This window comes from Lactuca serriola, chromosome 8 (genome assembly GCF_051521515.1).
Source record: "Lactuca serriola cultivar US96UC23 chromosome 8, Lser_US96UC23_V15, whole genome shotgun sequence".
NCBI classification, from domain to species: domain Eukaryota; kingdom Viridiplantae; phylum Streptophyta; class Magnoliopsida; order Asterales; family Asteraceae; genus Lactuca; species Lactuca serriola.
In genome coordinates, this window is record NC_136415.1 from 6645294 (window position 1) to 6661131 (window position 15838).

The 15838-nt window shown below is 37.3% G+C and overlaps 1 non-coding gene and 1 pseudogene across 1 annotated transcript; one reads left to right on the forward strand and one right to left on the reverse strand.

Moving 5' to 3' along the window:
• Positions 1 to 5449: 5449 nt before the first annotated feature.
• LOC145066609 (uncharacterized) lies at positions 5450 to 14630 on the reverse strand (annotated as a pseudogene).
• Positions 14631 to 15237: 607 nt separating this feature from the next.
• On the forward strand, positions 15238 to 15344 carry LOC145071895 (small nucleolar RNA R71). Its single transcript, XR_013690857.1, has one exon. It is a non-coding gene; the product is annotated as a small nucleolar RNA R71 (small nucleolar RNA).
• Positions 15345 to 15838: the final 494 nt, after the last annotated feature.

Below are 15838 nucleotides of genomic sequence, written 5' to 3' on the forward strand. Positions count from 1 at the left end.
AGTACCAGTTGGTGAGATTTCAAATCTAAGTGGGGGAGAATTAGTTATTCATGGAGAGGGTGCTCAATGTGGACCAACTATTTGTTCAACATGCATGTCAGCCGTCGTCACGAGGTGACAGACATGTTGTGAGAGTTGTGATGAGGTAATAAGCATATTGGCACGAGGTGACAAACAGGCTGTCATGAGATGGTTGATAAGCACTACGTAGCCCAAGCCCATGAATTTTAGGGTTTTCAACGTAATTAAAGGTAAGGATTGATGTTATAGGGTGTTTTTAGCCTCCATCGCATATAGAACTCCTTGGGAGCAACCCTAACCTCTATCTTTAAGATTTGAGCTCATCCCCTCTCCCCTCTCCCCTCTCCTATTTTCAATGCTTTTGGTGATAATGTTATGAAGCTTGAAGATCAAGAAGGTTTTTTTGGTTTCAAGGAAGCTTGTTTCAAGTTTGGTTCATTTTATGGGTCATCTTGGAGTTTAGTAAAATCAAACGTATTTTGATCAGTTTTGAATGCTTATTGATGTGCACAAAAGTACCCACTAATTTTATAATTTATAACCTAACTAACTTAACTAACTAAAATGCACCTAGGCAGTGTACCTAGTCGAATTATAGAATAGTTGGGTAAGTCGGGTGTCGATCACAGGGAGCGGTGTTGACTAATTAATTTATCTACTACTAAATTAACCTAATTACTAACAAAGGAAGGGTTTGTTTTATCTAATTTTGCAAGTTTAGATGAACTTAATTCTTTAACACAAACTCAATCAATAAACAAAACACTTTTGTTAGTTTGAATCCGCTTTCACTCAATGATTATACATTAGCTATGACTATTACTGTTGGTTACCAATTAATGAAGTATTAGCAATTTAGTTCTAAATCTGCTAATTATTAATCAATTCATGTAAATCTATGCATGGTCACACAATAGTTAACACATAATCAATTATTAAATGAGATTGGAGCCATGTAAGATTGATTAATCAAAACACAATTACAGTCATAATATGAGTTCTATAGCACAACTTAATTCGATAATTCAATTACTTATCTAAGATTGGTTTGATCTTAGCTCTAATAAACTAGTGTTCACTGAATTATTAGGTATTCAAGTTCATGTAGATTTGTATTCACTAACTACACAGAACAAGAATTTAAAGCAATAGAATATTTAAATTAAACATGCTAGGTAAAATCAATCAACACAAGCATATTACCAACAAGTAAAGTCAAATCTAATGCATTAAAACCATGAGTTCCAGCTTCATCTAGCTAACAGAAGCAGCTACATTTAGCCAGACATACTAAAAACTAAACAAACAAAAACTATAATCAAAGACATGTTTAAGTGTACCAATCTATAAACCAATTTATGAACTTCTTATTCCTTGGTGTTAAAACCAACTTCCAGATCTTCTCTTCCTTTGAATTTCGTCTCTAGGAACCCTTCTAAGCCAGCCAAAAAGTCCTTTAAATCGTAATGGACAATGGAATTTATAGTTTTCTGATTTCCCGAGTTCACGTCGTGAACCATAAGGATTCACGTCGTGAATATGAGATAACCGTGTTCGGCAAGGACTCTTCCACCCGCATGCATATCTTCTAAAACTCTCCACTCACGTCGTGAACCATGAACTGTTCACGTCGTGAGTACGTCTTTTGGGTGATTTTATGTTCTTCTTTCCTCCAATCCTACAAAGTTCCATATTCTGTCAATTTCAGTCCCTATCTTCGAAGATGCTTCTATTTGGCTGCAAAATAACAATTTGAACTCATAAGTACCATTATTCTATGCAAATGACCAAAATATTAATAGAAATGTAAATAAATATCGCCTAAAAATATGTATAAATATGGCAATATCAAAATACCCTACACTTGTTCTTTGCTTGCCCTCAAGCAAATCTACTTATTTAAACTTAAACCTTCATCACTAGCATCACATAGAACAATCCAATTCCAGCTCAGCCATTATGCCAAGATCTCAAAACATGCATTTGTGTCTAAATTTTTCCTAAAGGACCCGCCCATACTTTAAATACTCACAATCTTCATAAACACTCGCCCACTTCTTCCGAACAATGCTCATTTTATGCAACCCTCCGAATCCATCCCCAAAAGTCTTATGTAACCTCAAAGTATTTTTGTAAAGCTACCCAAGCATACATAAACTAGAGAATTACAACTTTTTAGAAGATATCACATCTTGGAGCTCTTGAATTCTTCTTTTCTTTGATGTTTGATCTTTGATTTCTTTGAATTCACTTTTTTCATGATTTTTGGCATCTTCAACTTTCAACTTTTAGAATTTTGATCTTTTGATCTTCAAACTTTGATACTTTTATGCTCCAAAATTCTTCAATTTCTTTACTTTTCGGTAATTTCTCTTTTTTTACATGTATCTCACTTTTCTATATCACTCAAAAACCTACATGCTTAAGCAGGGGCGCTTAACTTCAACCTTTATTGGTTAAGAAACAACTTTCCTGGATAGATTTCTGGCTTCGGCTACTAAACTTTTTGCATTCCTCAAACTAAGCAGGGTTATGTTTTTGTTCCATGATTTCACTAAAATAAGGGAGGCCACAAATGCATTATAATGTATATCGGCTCAACTAAACATTTGAGATCTTATCGGATCATCCGATAGCAATACTAACAACTACAGCTCAAATTATTACTACTAGATCCAATTAGTAAAAAAATTAAATTTTTTAAAATTTACCAAATTATCTAGCAATTTTACTTCTTCTACCCCCTACCCCACACTTATTACATACAATGCCCTCATTGTATGCATAAAATATAATTCAAAAGCAATAAAAGGGAGAAAAAGGAACAAACTCCATTGGGATAGAAGTGGCAAGATCGAACTCCAAACATGTAGTGGACATGTGCATCTCAAATATTGAACTTCATCTAGAATAAGAACTTGGACTTGAACTTGCGAAACCAGCCATCAATCAAAACTTCAATCTTCAAAAAGAATGGTGCAAGCCTCCAAATCGTGTAGACAATGTGGGAAAGCATACGCCACATTGTATATTAGAGAAAACAACCCATCGAATCGTCACAAAAGTGTCATAAGGAATGGTAGTAATTCCATGTAATGAATAAGAACGGAACGGAATCAATGTGGTGGAAATTCAAAACTCACGACGTGAATCAGTATAGGCTCACGTCGTGAAGTCTGGGTGAACCAAAATTGAAATTGCCTTCTTCCTTGTAAATACATATACTCCTCTCAACGTCTTAACGGATTAAGACCCTTCTAAATTCAGTGTATTTTGAAGACTCTTCTAGCTATAACCTCTCTCTCGACTCACCCCACACTTATTTCCAATTGTGGGTTTCGACTTTCAATTTCTAGACTTGAACGACACTCGCCTAAACGAACACGACTCTTGACTCGACCTTACTCCTTCCCCAAGACTCCTTAGCAAGCTGAAAGTTAACAACCAAATAAGAGCAAAGTAACATAATATCTTAAAGTCTTACAATCCAAACAATTTTAAAAAACAAAATAAAAACAAACCAAATAAGTCTAAAACAAACAAAATAAAACTAAACGATCAATCATCTTCATCCTCCTCGTTTGCTCAACTAGTGCCTGCCCCATCTCCTCCTTGTCCTCGATACTCGCTCCATCGAGGGCATATCGGGTAACGATGTCCCAAATGAGGCGGGCGCTCCACCCCAAGGTGTCGAGCCACATTCTCCATGGTACCCCCAATCCAATTGACGCTCAATGATAACTGGTCAAAATACCCAGTCATATCACCCCCAAAAGGTGCTCCTCCAAATGGTGCAGTTTGTTGTACTGGCTGTCCTCTCTCTCCTCTTCCTCTCACGTTTCTTCTCTTAGGTCGTGTATGTGGTTGTTGTTTTGGTTGTGTATCAGGCTGCTAGTCACCCTCATTACCCTCATCATTTGAAGGTACTATTCCCTAATGCGACCCAAAGTTTCTGACAACCCGCATGGTCTCCGAATACCCCATGCCAAACTCATGCTCATCCGCACAAGTCATGGAACGAGTAATATCAGGGACAAGCAAACGATACGAGCGGGCCAAACGCATAATAAATTTCCCTCCACAGATGGGGCTCCCGTGTCATGAAATAGCAGCAGACCCAGCCAGAAAACGTGCCAAAAAATAAGGAATGTTGCAACACACTCCGGGCTGCAAGATACCCCATAAGAAGAATACATTTTGCTTTGTTACTTTATCTCCATGCCTCCTATGATTGATGGAGAACGTGATGAAATGGTGGAGTAAGCGGTGGATAGGGGACCGAATACTACTCTCGGGAGACATTCTGAAATTGAAAATCCCGGATGCAATAGTATGCCAGAAAGCATATCCATTGACACCATCCACGTACCCTCTAGCTGCCTCTCTCAAGAACATGCCAAATTCGGTAGTCATTGCCTCTTGACGATCATATATTCCAACCATCCAAGCGAATTCAACGAGGCTACATTCCCAATACTCACCCCCTAAGCAGAATACCAAAGTTTGCTGCCAATGTGGATCTAGGACAATCTCTTGGAATGTCACTGTTGAGAAAAACTCAACACAAAACTCCTTATACACCCGCTCTTGGATCCGAAAAAGGTTGAGCCATCCCGAGCAAGTGAACGAATATCCATATCTAATAAATATTTTGGTCAGAAACGGGGACAGCCTTTCTACGAGCTAGCCCGACTTCCATCAACCGCGTCCAATTGATTATAGGAGCAATGACAATCTCTCGGTTGTAGATCCACCCTAATTTGTTGTTCCATCGGGTCAAGACTTCTCGGGACATCGTTGCGGGAAAATTGTAGAACGGGTGTAAACCCGTAACTCCAATAGGTGCCTCCCTTCTAGGACCCATTTCTGCAAAAACAAACAGCAAACACAGCCAAAAGAAACAACCCACAAGATTAGAAATAAAAGAAACAGAAAACTGTCCACTACTCCAGAATTCACGTCGTGAATTCCTAGGTATTCACGTCGTGAGTTCGTCATCGATGTCACATTCTGTTTAGTTCTTGTACAAATCGGCCAATACAATGCTTGGGGTTTACTCCTATGTTACTTTCGACCATAAATCCAATGTTTTAAAACCCGGGTTTTTAGTTGACCCGGTGTGACGACCGGTTCACGGGTCAACTGGTTCAACCGGTTGAACCGCCGGGTCAACCCGGTTTATGACATTTTTTCTATTTTCATATATTTTTGCTTTCATGCATACTACATAGACATATAATACCAATAATTTGATGTCAAGAAAGTTTAATCTAAACACAACAAACAATATAAACACGACAAACAATGAAATAGAGTATTAATAGCATGTTATAGATCAATCTAAACACAACAAACAACCACATAAAGTATAAATAATAAAAGAAAAGATAGTTGTAGACAAATCCAAACATGTTACGACCAAACCAAATCATGGATCTTGAGAAATTGGAGTATTATAAGCATTGATCTTGCGGTCACTTAGCAACTGAAATTCACTATCAACTTCATGATCAACATGGTCACCTTGTGATTTAGAAGCCGGTTCATGCTCTTGCTCATCAAGGATATTTTCCAAATCATCATAATTAAGTTCTCCTTCCCGCTCTTCTTCAACCACCCAAAATTTCGTCTTATCAATATTTTCATAGTCAACAGGATCGTAAGACCTCATATCAACCTTCAATCTACAAAAACATTCAAAAAAATCTCAAATATAACTTGGTCATTTTATAGCATAGTATATCTTAGCAAAATACCATACCTATTTTGTAAACGCAAGTTGTAATGAACAAATACAAGATCATTTAGCCTTTGATGTTCCAACCTATTCCTCCGTTTCATGTGAATCCTTTCAAATACACTCCAATTACGTTCGCAACCGGAAGAAGATGCCGTTTGACTTTATATTCTAATAGCAAACTTTTGCAAAACCGGAATATCTCCGCCAAATAACTTCCACCACTCATCTACAAAAGATATAGTTAGCAAAAAAAATATATTAGAAAATATAATATTTTATATATAATAATGACACATCAAATTTAAATCATACCTGGACGAGTAAGATTACGAGAAACAACGACACTAGATCTACCAAAAGTACCTTCAGCATCACGAAACCTGCCTAAATTTAATGTAATATTTAACACGTCATCACCTTTAAAAGTCTTCTCAACCATTTCAAGAACGCCTTGAAACACCTCATTCTTCTTACAAAGATTTGCATGATCATATTGAAAAACGGGATTCAACCAATAAGCTGCACAATAAATACTTTTTCTTAACATCCTATCCCAACAACTATCAATTATGTTAGTGTAAGGCCTATATAATTCCTTCTTCTTCTTAAACAATTCCTTAATCCCTCTTCTTGCCCGATGCATTCCCTCGTAAACATAACCAACTGCAGATTTTTCATCCGAATCACACAACCGCAAAAGCTTTAATAAAGGAGTCATTACTTTCACTGTAATCAAACAATTCTTCCAAAAGATTTCATTCAAGACAATCTGTTTACATTCAACCGCATTTCCCACTTTCAACATCTTCTTAAACTCATTAGATATGACCATTGCTTGTAAATCTTCTTTATGGTCATACAAACTTTGCAATGCAATGAACACGGTACCAAACCGAGTAGCACCTGGACGGATAATTTCTTTCCAACCGGGTCTTTTTCTTAACCAATTCAAGGGCCACTTATGATTATAAACAAAAATAGTAACCCTTGATGCAAGATTGACCAAACTTTTCACATTATCCAATTCTAAAAGATCCTTTAATACAAGATTAAGACAATGCGTTGCACATGGAGACCAAGTAATAGAAGGATATCTTTCACATAACTTAGTACCAGCAAGCTTGTAATTAGCAGCATTATCAGTTACCATTTGCACCACATTTTTTTCTCCTACCATTTCAACAATCTCAGCAAACAAATTACACAAATTTGTAGCATTGCTCTCTATATCAGATGCATCAATAAATTTAAGAAATGATATCCCTTTCGAACAATAAACCAAGAAATTAATCAAATGTCGTTGTGAAACATCCCTCCACCCATCACTCATAATTGTGCAACCCGTATCAACCCATTGACTTCTTAACGAATCAATTATCAATGAAACTGACTTTTTTGCATCTGTCAATAAATTAACCCTCAGAGCATGATAATTAGGTGCTTTGTACCCATAACCAATACTTGCTATTTTATCTACCATAAGTTGAAAAAAAGGAGAGTTGCAAGCATTCGTAGGTATACATGCATCATAAAACCACATGGCAATAGCTAAATCCACATCATGTATTTTTGCCTTACTTTGCATTGCAGATTTGATAGTGGGTTGGGAAGGATCATTTATACCTTTGGTAAAAAATGGATGCAAGTTTGAAGTAGATTTCCTTTTTCCCTTTTTCACAGTTGAAGTTTCTGCTTCCTCCATCTCTTCATCATCATCCAAGATAGTAACACTAGAGGTACGTTTTTCTTTTTCTTTTTGAGCGGTCTCTTTCAATTTCCCTTGCATAGTAAACCACACTTCTGGACTAACTTTTGGGCATGCTGCTACCTCACCTTTAACACCAGCAAGATGTTTCTTAACCCTGTTTATTCCACCACCACCTATAACTTTTTGACAAAAGTTACATATCCATGCCTTTTTCCCATTCTCATCAACGACTTGAGTAACATGTTCCCATGGTATATCCGTCTTTGTTCGTACATTTGATTGAACCGAAGAATGGGATTGAGCTTGAGATTGTGCTTGTAATGGTTCTTCTTCCCTTGATTCTATATCTAACTGCATTGAAAAGTAATGTTACAATAAAAACCTTGAAACAATAAATGAACTATAATTGATAATTAACAATAAATAAACTAACAAAATAACAGGACCTATCACACTTGGTTAGCAGGAAGAATGGAAGCCATAGAAGAATTGATATATGATATGCATACAACCAAATCTATTCATATAACTCATATAGTGTTGTGAAATGGCCGAATTGATTTGATATAAATGGGACAAAGCTGACAGTGGGGTTCATTAAATCCTAAAATGCCATTGGAATGGAAAATATGATTACACGATAAGTATAGTTCTTTATTTTTTATCATATTATTTAATGAAGCCATTCTCATTTGTTGAATCAATTGTAACAAAACCTTAAATAACATAGAAAGAACAAAAAGAAAAAGAAAAAAAGATTATGTTTACTATGCCCCTGTACGTGAAATTAAAAGAAAAGAAAGAAAAGAAGGAAATAAATATAGCAGTTGGGCCATTCTCATTGGGAGAATAATGGGGATAGATTCAAGAGTTCTAAATCAAATTAAATAAAATTAAAAAGAAACAAAAAAAAAAAGAAGCAGAACAATGTTCATGTGTTTGTCATTGAGCAGTTGGGTCTCTAATCTATCACTTGATTTCGATGTAGCAGGAAAAAAAAGTCGTTTTCATAACAATCGCTGATTTCATAGCAATTAACAACAATTGCAGGAAAAAACTCACCTGGAGAAGAATGGAAGTCGTCGGAGAATAACCTTCGCAGTTGGAAGTTGCTGCCTTCTTTCAGTCGCCGGAGAATTGCAGCGGATGCCTTCTTTCAGTCGCCGGAGATTTGCAGCCGATGCCTTCCTTCGGTCGCTGCTTTCGTTTCCCAGAGAAAAGAAGAGAAGAACGGCGTTTGTTACTTTGTTTTGAGGCCTGGAGCAGCGATACCCACTTAATTATCCAAGCTCTAAAAAACGGGCCAATCCGGTTTTTTACCGGTTCAAATTACCCGGTTCAACCGCGGTTCGTGGTAAACCCAGCCGGTTCGCTCCGGTCAATATTTCTACAAAAAACCGGTCTTAATTGACCCGTCTTCTCACCCAGGTCACGGTCCAACCGGTTCAACCGGCCGGGTCGACCCGGGTTTTAGAACATTGCATAAATCATCTACATTCGAAGGCTATTTCACGAATTTTAGGGCGTATTTTCTACATTTCATCTAACTAACAAACCCTAAACCTAAGGTCAACTATTAGAGAAGAATTAAACTTAATAATTAAGAATCATTACCTTAGACGGAAGTATTACGTAAGCAACAAGGAAAATACAGTGGTTGTCGGCCAATATCGAACAGAGGGGACCAGTTGCCTCTTTCACTTCGTGAGGAATAAACAAAGTGGTATGTCAAACTGATTATGTATCCTTTAATCTATGGTCCCGAGTAATTTACTTCTCACGTCGTGAGTCCTGTATGGACTCTAAAATTGGGCCATTTAATTAAGTAGGAAGTGGGCTAAGACATATATTGGGTCATTACTGAAAGTGGGCAGGATTACAAAAAAATGGTTAACATATAAAATAATCATGCCCGTATTCCATCCGAATTCACGTCGTGAAGTACTTCTGATCATGAAATTTATTAATTTCTCCAAATTTAATTTTGTAAGACATTCAATAAGTTTTACCACTTGATTTTAATGACTCCTTACTTGGTAATTTATTATGCAGATAATAATTTGGATAACATGATCGACTTCCTAAGAACTAAAAATATGCTAAAAACTAAAAAGAAAAAGAAAGAAAACGCAAACCAAACTCAGGTTGCCTCCCAAGAAGCGCTTCTTTTTGAGGAGTCTTGAGCTGGACTCCGTGCCTCCTACGTTGAATCATCTGAAGAGTCCACCGCTAGGATATTTTGTTCCTTGAAACGCCTTTTGTAAGCTTGCACTCGACGAATATACGCCTTTTTAGAATTCTCCTTTTTAGCCTTGACGTTGTTTCCATCGAGCTTGCGTTTGATCCCTTGAATCCTCAATTTTTCATCATCTTTAAGCTCCATAGTATCCTTCTCCTCTCTCACCACTGGATTTGTTACTTTTGAAGTAACCTCCTCTTCATCAATCGACATCTCATCATCTTCCTTGCTTACCCAAGAAGTTGGATTCGTCTAGGCAATGAATTCAACTAAAAATGGAACAGATGCTCTCGGTTTTGTTCTTTTAACTTGTTGAATTGTTTTGATTTCTTCTTCCATGAGCTTCTCTAATTCTTCAAGTTCATTCTCTTCATCAATGTTGAAAACCTCTTCTTGAGCATGACTCCCTTGGAAACCATCTTCTATTCCAAAAATTTCCTTCTCATCCCCAACTCTCAAGGTGAGCTTGGACTCGCGTATATCAACCAGAGCTCCAGCAGTGTTAAGTAATGTCACACCCCAAAACCAAGAACGACGGAAACGTTCTGGGGCGGAGGACGTCATGTAAAGTATCACAACAATGCAAAGTAGTAAACAAGCAACAACATCATCCATTGCATTAATAGTATAATTTTAATTACAAGTGTGTTCTTTCATAGCATAAACAACATAATGAATGATCAAAATAAAAAACGAGTCTTGACTGCTCCGTCTTCACAAAACCTGGTTGTCGTACCTGTCTATTGGTGACCTGAGAATACGAGTTATTTTGAAAGTGAGTATCAGCAATAAAGCTGGTCAATTCATAAGCATTAATGTGTCTTTGATTTGTAAAACTATAAAGTAAAGACTTTGTACATTTGGAGAAAAGTTTGTATAAGTATGAAAATGTTTGTAAGTAATCGTAAACGTTTGAAAACCCTAGAAAATCCCATATTTCCTATTAGTATACAAGTAGTCTTCTACCAAGACCCGACAGTTTTGTAAGTAAGTATCACTGTAAATGTGACGGTTTTTCCCTGTTTAAACTATTAGTATAAAACTATAGCCTACCTCGTCGTTTATGTGTATGAGTCACAATATAAAGGTAATAAGGAAAATAGTTTACCTATATCAAGTATATCCTATCTCGTTTTTCATGTGAATGTGTCACAAAGTAAAGGAAGGAAAATAATATAATAACTAAAAGAAGGTATTCTTTTATACTAGGATATTCATGGCGTGGAAACTCGCTGAAAAGTACAACCTCGGACACCTGTCGATGCTCCTTTTCCCTACTGTAGCTAACAGTTTTGGGTGTGGAATGGTAAATCCCGAAACGTCTGTAATAGATTCTATGTAATAGTATCTATTAAACGTATTAATGTAAACGTGTCCATGTAAGTGTATCTATGTCAACGTACTCATGTAAGCGTATCCATGTAAGCGTATCTATGTAAACGTACTCATGTAAGCGTATCTATGTAAACGTACTATAATAGACTCACGAATGAACTGACTCTTGTGTGATTCTCGAACTTGGAATGGTAAGTAGTATTTCCTAACTATACCTATTGTAGTTACTAGTAACATACGAGTACAACCGGAAGTATACCTTTGCTACCCAAAGGTACCGAACTGACTAATGGAACCTTTATACCTATATATGTATACATGATATATAACTAATATTTAGACGACATTCGGATGAGCAACCGATGCCCTAAGGCCACATCCAAACGAGGAAAAGGAAATAAAGCGAGCTAACCGTCCTAAGTCCTTTAAACATTATTTATACAACTATACATATCTAGGCATGAATTTTACAATATAAAAGCATAAAAGAAGTTTTGTAAAACCTTTGAAAAGTTTAATACTAAGAACGATGACCTGATGTCAGATTATAAAGAAATTTGAAATTATTTTGTTTGATAAAACAGTTTAAGTATAAGGAAAACCTTTGTTTGAAAACAAATTTGTAAAGGAGTTTGAAAGGAAAATTATAGAATGTAAGACATCTTGATAAAGAGTTTTAAACATGTAAAAACGTTTAAGAAAATCATTTGAAGAAATCTGTTTGGTAAAACAGTTAACGTATAGTAAATCCGTTTGCGTGTTAGTTATTAATCACATGTGATTGATCTAATAACTAGCATGATTAAACTTGTATTCCCCCCCATAAGGAATTTAAAAACATTTAGAAACATTTAAAAGGTTAATTTAAGGGGGTGTGAACTCACATGCAGTGAGCGGATCGGATGGAAGTGTCGGATAAGTGCTTACCGCCAAGTGAAGACTTAGACACACACAATGATCCTAATAACATATGAAGACATATGTATATATATATATATATATATATATATATATATATATATATAATTAGTGATTATAACACTAATTTAAACATGTATAAACATCCTACTGTGAGGAAAACACTTTGGTCAAAAGTTAAGAGGCTATCGGGTTGCAACAAAGGAGTGCAAGGCCTTATACGGGAGTTTATGGTTTGAAGACCATACTTGTTGGAGTTTACGGCCCATGGGAGTTTACTCCTGGCAGTAAACTCTCAATTGGGTCTCTAAATGAGGCTCAAAGCTATAATGACTTAAGTGGTTAAGTGTTCCAAGGCTTAAACAAGAGGTTGGGTGGGTTTAAGGTCCAAGAATGGCCTTGTATGGTGTTTACGGCCCTGTGACCACTTCCCCATGAGTTTACGGCCGTAAAATCATGGTATGAAGTACCAAATCGTGTATTGAAGTCCCTAGTTCAATGGTGTAAGGTTATACACTAATATCCAAGGCTTACTAAGGTGTTAGGGGCATCAAAACACCCATAAAAGGGGTTTACGGCCCAAGAACATGTCTTGGCCGTAAACTCCTTGAATCATATGATTCCTATTTTCTAAGCCCTAAACATGTTAAACCTAGTGTACAATGAGTTAGAACAAGAGTACTTACGATCTAGGAGCTTGAATGGTCGTTTTTGGCCAAGAACACTAGTGTGTGTTCTTGGTGGAACTTGAAGATCTATAAAATGGAATGATTTCACGGATGAAATCATGTAAGATTACTAGTTCATGCAAGATATCAACTAGTTAAGACAATAAGCTTACGAGATTTGAAGATCGGGGACGAAGATCGGGATGATACTTGAGAGGATTTCAGCCAAAGGGAAGGAAGGAATGAACAAATGACCAACATATCATCTTATGAGTAAGAGTTTATGGCTCACATGGAGTTTACGGCCGTAAACTCCCATGTGTTGGCCGTGAACTCCTTGCAGGGGTGTTTGAGGTCATTTCTTTGAGCTATAACTTCAGCCGATAAACCCCGACACTTATCCCTTAAGTGTACAAGGCTCAAAACGCTCAAATAAACTCCTAATTGAGTTAAAAGACAATAGCATTGAGTTTGACTTTTAATGAAGTGTTAGACTGAACTGGATGGAAAATTTTGGGTTGTCACAAGTAACGGGCGACCAAGAATAATTGGTACATTGGGATCTTCTTTCATATCCAGAACCACAAAGTCTATTGGAAAAACGAATTTCCCAGTTTTCACGAGAATATCTTCCACAATGCCCTGAGGCTGTGTCACCGAACGGTTCGCCATGTGAATAGTCATCTTTGTAGCCTTCAACTTCTGAATATTCAATTTTTGAAAAAACGAATAAGGCATCAAATTTATGCTAGCCCCAAAATCTGCTAAAGCATAAACCTTCATATTATTCCCACACTCACATGGGAGAGTGAGTCGTCCAGGATCCCCCATCTTCTTACGTATTTCTCCTAACACAGCTTTTGAGCTTTGCTCACTTAGAATTACCATAGAATTCTCCTTTAATTGCTGACGAGCTTCTAACAAGTCTTGTAGGAACTTAGCATATTCTGGAATTTTTGCAAGTGAATCAATAAAAGGAGTATTGATAGGAATACCCTTCAATTGCTTGATAAACTCTAGAGTTCTCTCTCCAATTGACTGAGATTAGCTTAGGGCTGTGCATGGGTCGGTTTTGGACCCAAACCCAACCCATAAGTGGTCGGTTTCTGGTTTTTAGAACCCAATAGGATCGGTTTCTGGTTGGTTCGGTTTCTCGAGTTCTAAGGTCGGTTTGGGCGGTTTTTCGGTTTCTTGGGTTCAACCCATACCTTCACGGGTTCTGGGTTTAAACCCATGGGTTTTGGGTTTTAACCCATTTTCCATAAATGAAGCAACAAGTTAAATACTTCAACAAACACCAAATTTAAGTTAAATACTTCAAAAAACATGAGTCTTACAACAAATAGTCTATTACAAGTTACAACCAAAGCCCGAAATAGTCTATTACAACCAAAAAACAATCAACTATGGGTCGGTTTCTTGGGTTGGATGGGTCGGTTTCTTGGGGTGGTTTGTCGGTTTTAAGTATGGGTCGGTTTCTCGGGTTGAATGGGTCGCTTTCTGAGTAAAAACCGAAACCGAACCTGATTTTTCGGTATTTAAAAAATTCAAACCCGAACCGTCGGTTTTGGTTTCGTTGGTTTTAGTGGGTTTCTCGGTTTCTTGGTTTGGGTTTGCTCACCCCTAGATTAGCTCTAGATGGGAATGAAAAATGTGGTTTATAAGTTGGAACAGATACAATTTTTTTTGTTCAGACCGAGCCCACGACGTGAGCATAGCGGGCTCACGACGTGAACTGGGTATTCTAGCAGATTCTTCAATTTCGAGCTTCGGCTTCTTTGGCTTTGGACCGGGCTGCTGTGGCTCCACTTCTAAGGCTTTTAGGAACTCATAAATCGCCTCTTCTTCAATATCTATGGCCATTACAAGAGATTGGGTATCCTTTTCAGGATTTTTCGGGAACATCTTCTCATTAACCAAAGTGGTAAGTTGACCAAGTTGTACTTCAAGGTTATTGATGGAGGCTTGCTGATATATCATCATTGTGTGATGATTCTTCATTATAGTTCTTTATTCTCCCATTGTAGTATCAGTATCATCATGCCTTTTTTCTGAAGCTTCCATAAATTTCATCAACATGGTCTCTAATTCTGATTTCTTCTCAGCTAGTGGTTGCCCTCTTTGGTAGAAACCTTTGTCAGTTTGTCTATATTTTTCTTCCTTTTGCTTCTTGTATTCATCATAAGGCAGCCACTCTTTCTTTGATTTCCTCCAGTCTTCATCATACTTGTCCCCACTCGAATTGCAAACTTAAGCTTTCTTGTTTCCATATTCATCCAAGTTGTAATCTTTTGTCAAATGTGGGCCACTACATCTCTCGCAACCAACTCGAATTGCATGAATTGATTGGTCCATTTGGGTCAATCTCCTATTCATAGTGTTCATCATTGCCATCACAGCAACCATCTCTTCAGTTTGTGCACCCCCAAATCCTTTCATGCTTTCATTCCTTGGATTGTGGTATTCACGAGAATGTTTTGCAAATTCTTCAACTAATTCCTTGACTTTGCCCAGATTTTTCTTTGTAAGTGGTCCTGAAGAATCAAGAAGTTGTCTTGTTATCACATTGACCCCGTCATAGAATATGGACACTTCTTGTTGAATGTTAAGGTCATGTTGAGGACAATTCCTTAACAACCCTTTGTAACGCTCCCATGCTTCGTAAAGTGACTCCCCTGGGTTTTGCTCAAAATTGGCTATTGCTTTCTTGAGTTTAGCTATCTTGGATGGTGGACAAAATTAGACTAGAAACTGCTCACACATTTGAGCCCAAGTAGTTATTGTACCAGGTGGAAGTGCTTTTAACCAATCCTTTGTAGCTCCTTTAAAGGTAACGGGATGCATCCTTAGCCAGACAGTGTCTCTGTTAACATTCGGGACATTGAAGTAATCAACAATGTCGTTCACTTCATCTAAGTGCTTGAACGCATCCTCGCGATCTTTTCCACAGTATGCGATATCCTTTAGTGCGGAAAGGATATGTCCTTTCAGCTCGAATATGGCAGTAGCAGGAATGGCAAGTTGTACTAAGCCTGGACCAACGTCATCTCGAATTCTTTTTCTGTAAGCTCCCATAGACATTTCTTCAATATTCGCCATCTCGTTCCTCGGCTCGTTCTCGGGTTCACTTGTATGTAATTCAAATTCAGGCTCGATATCGTATTCAGACTCGGTTTAGACGGGTATTTGATCTAAGTGTTCAACCTTGC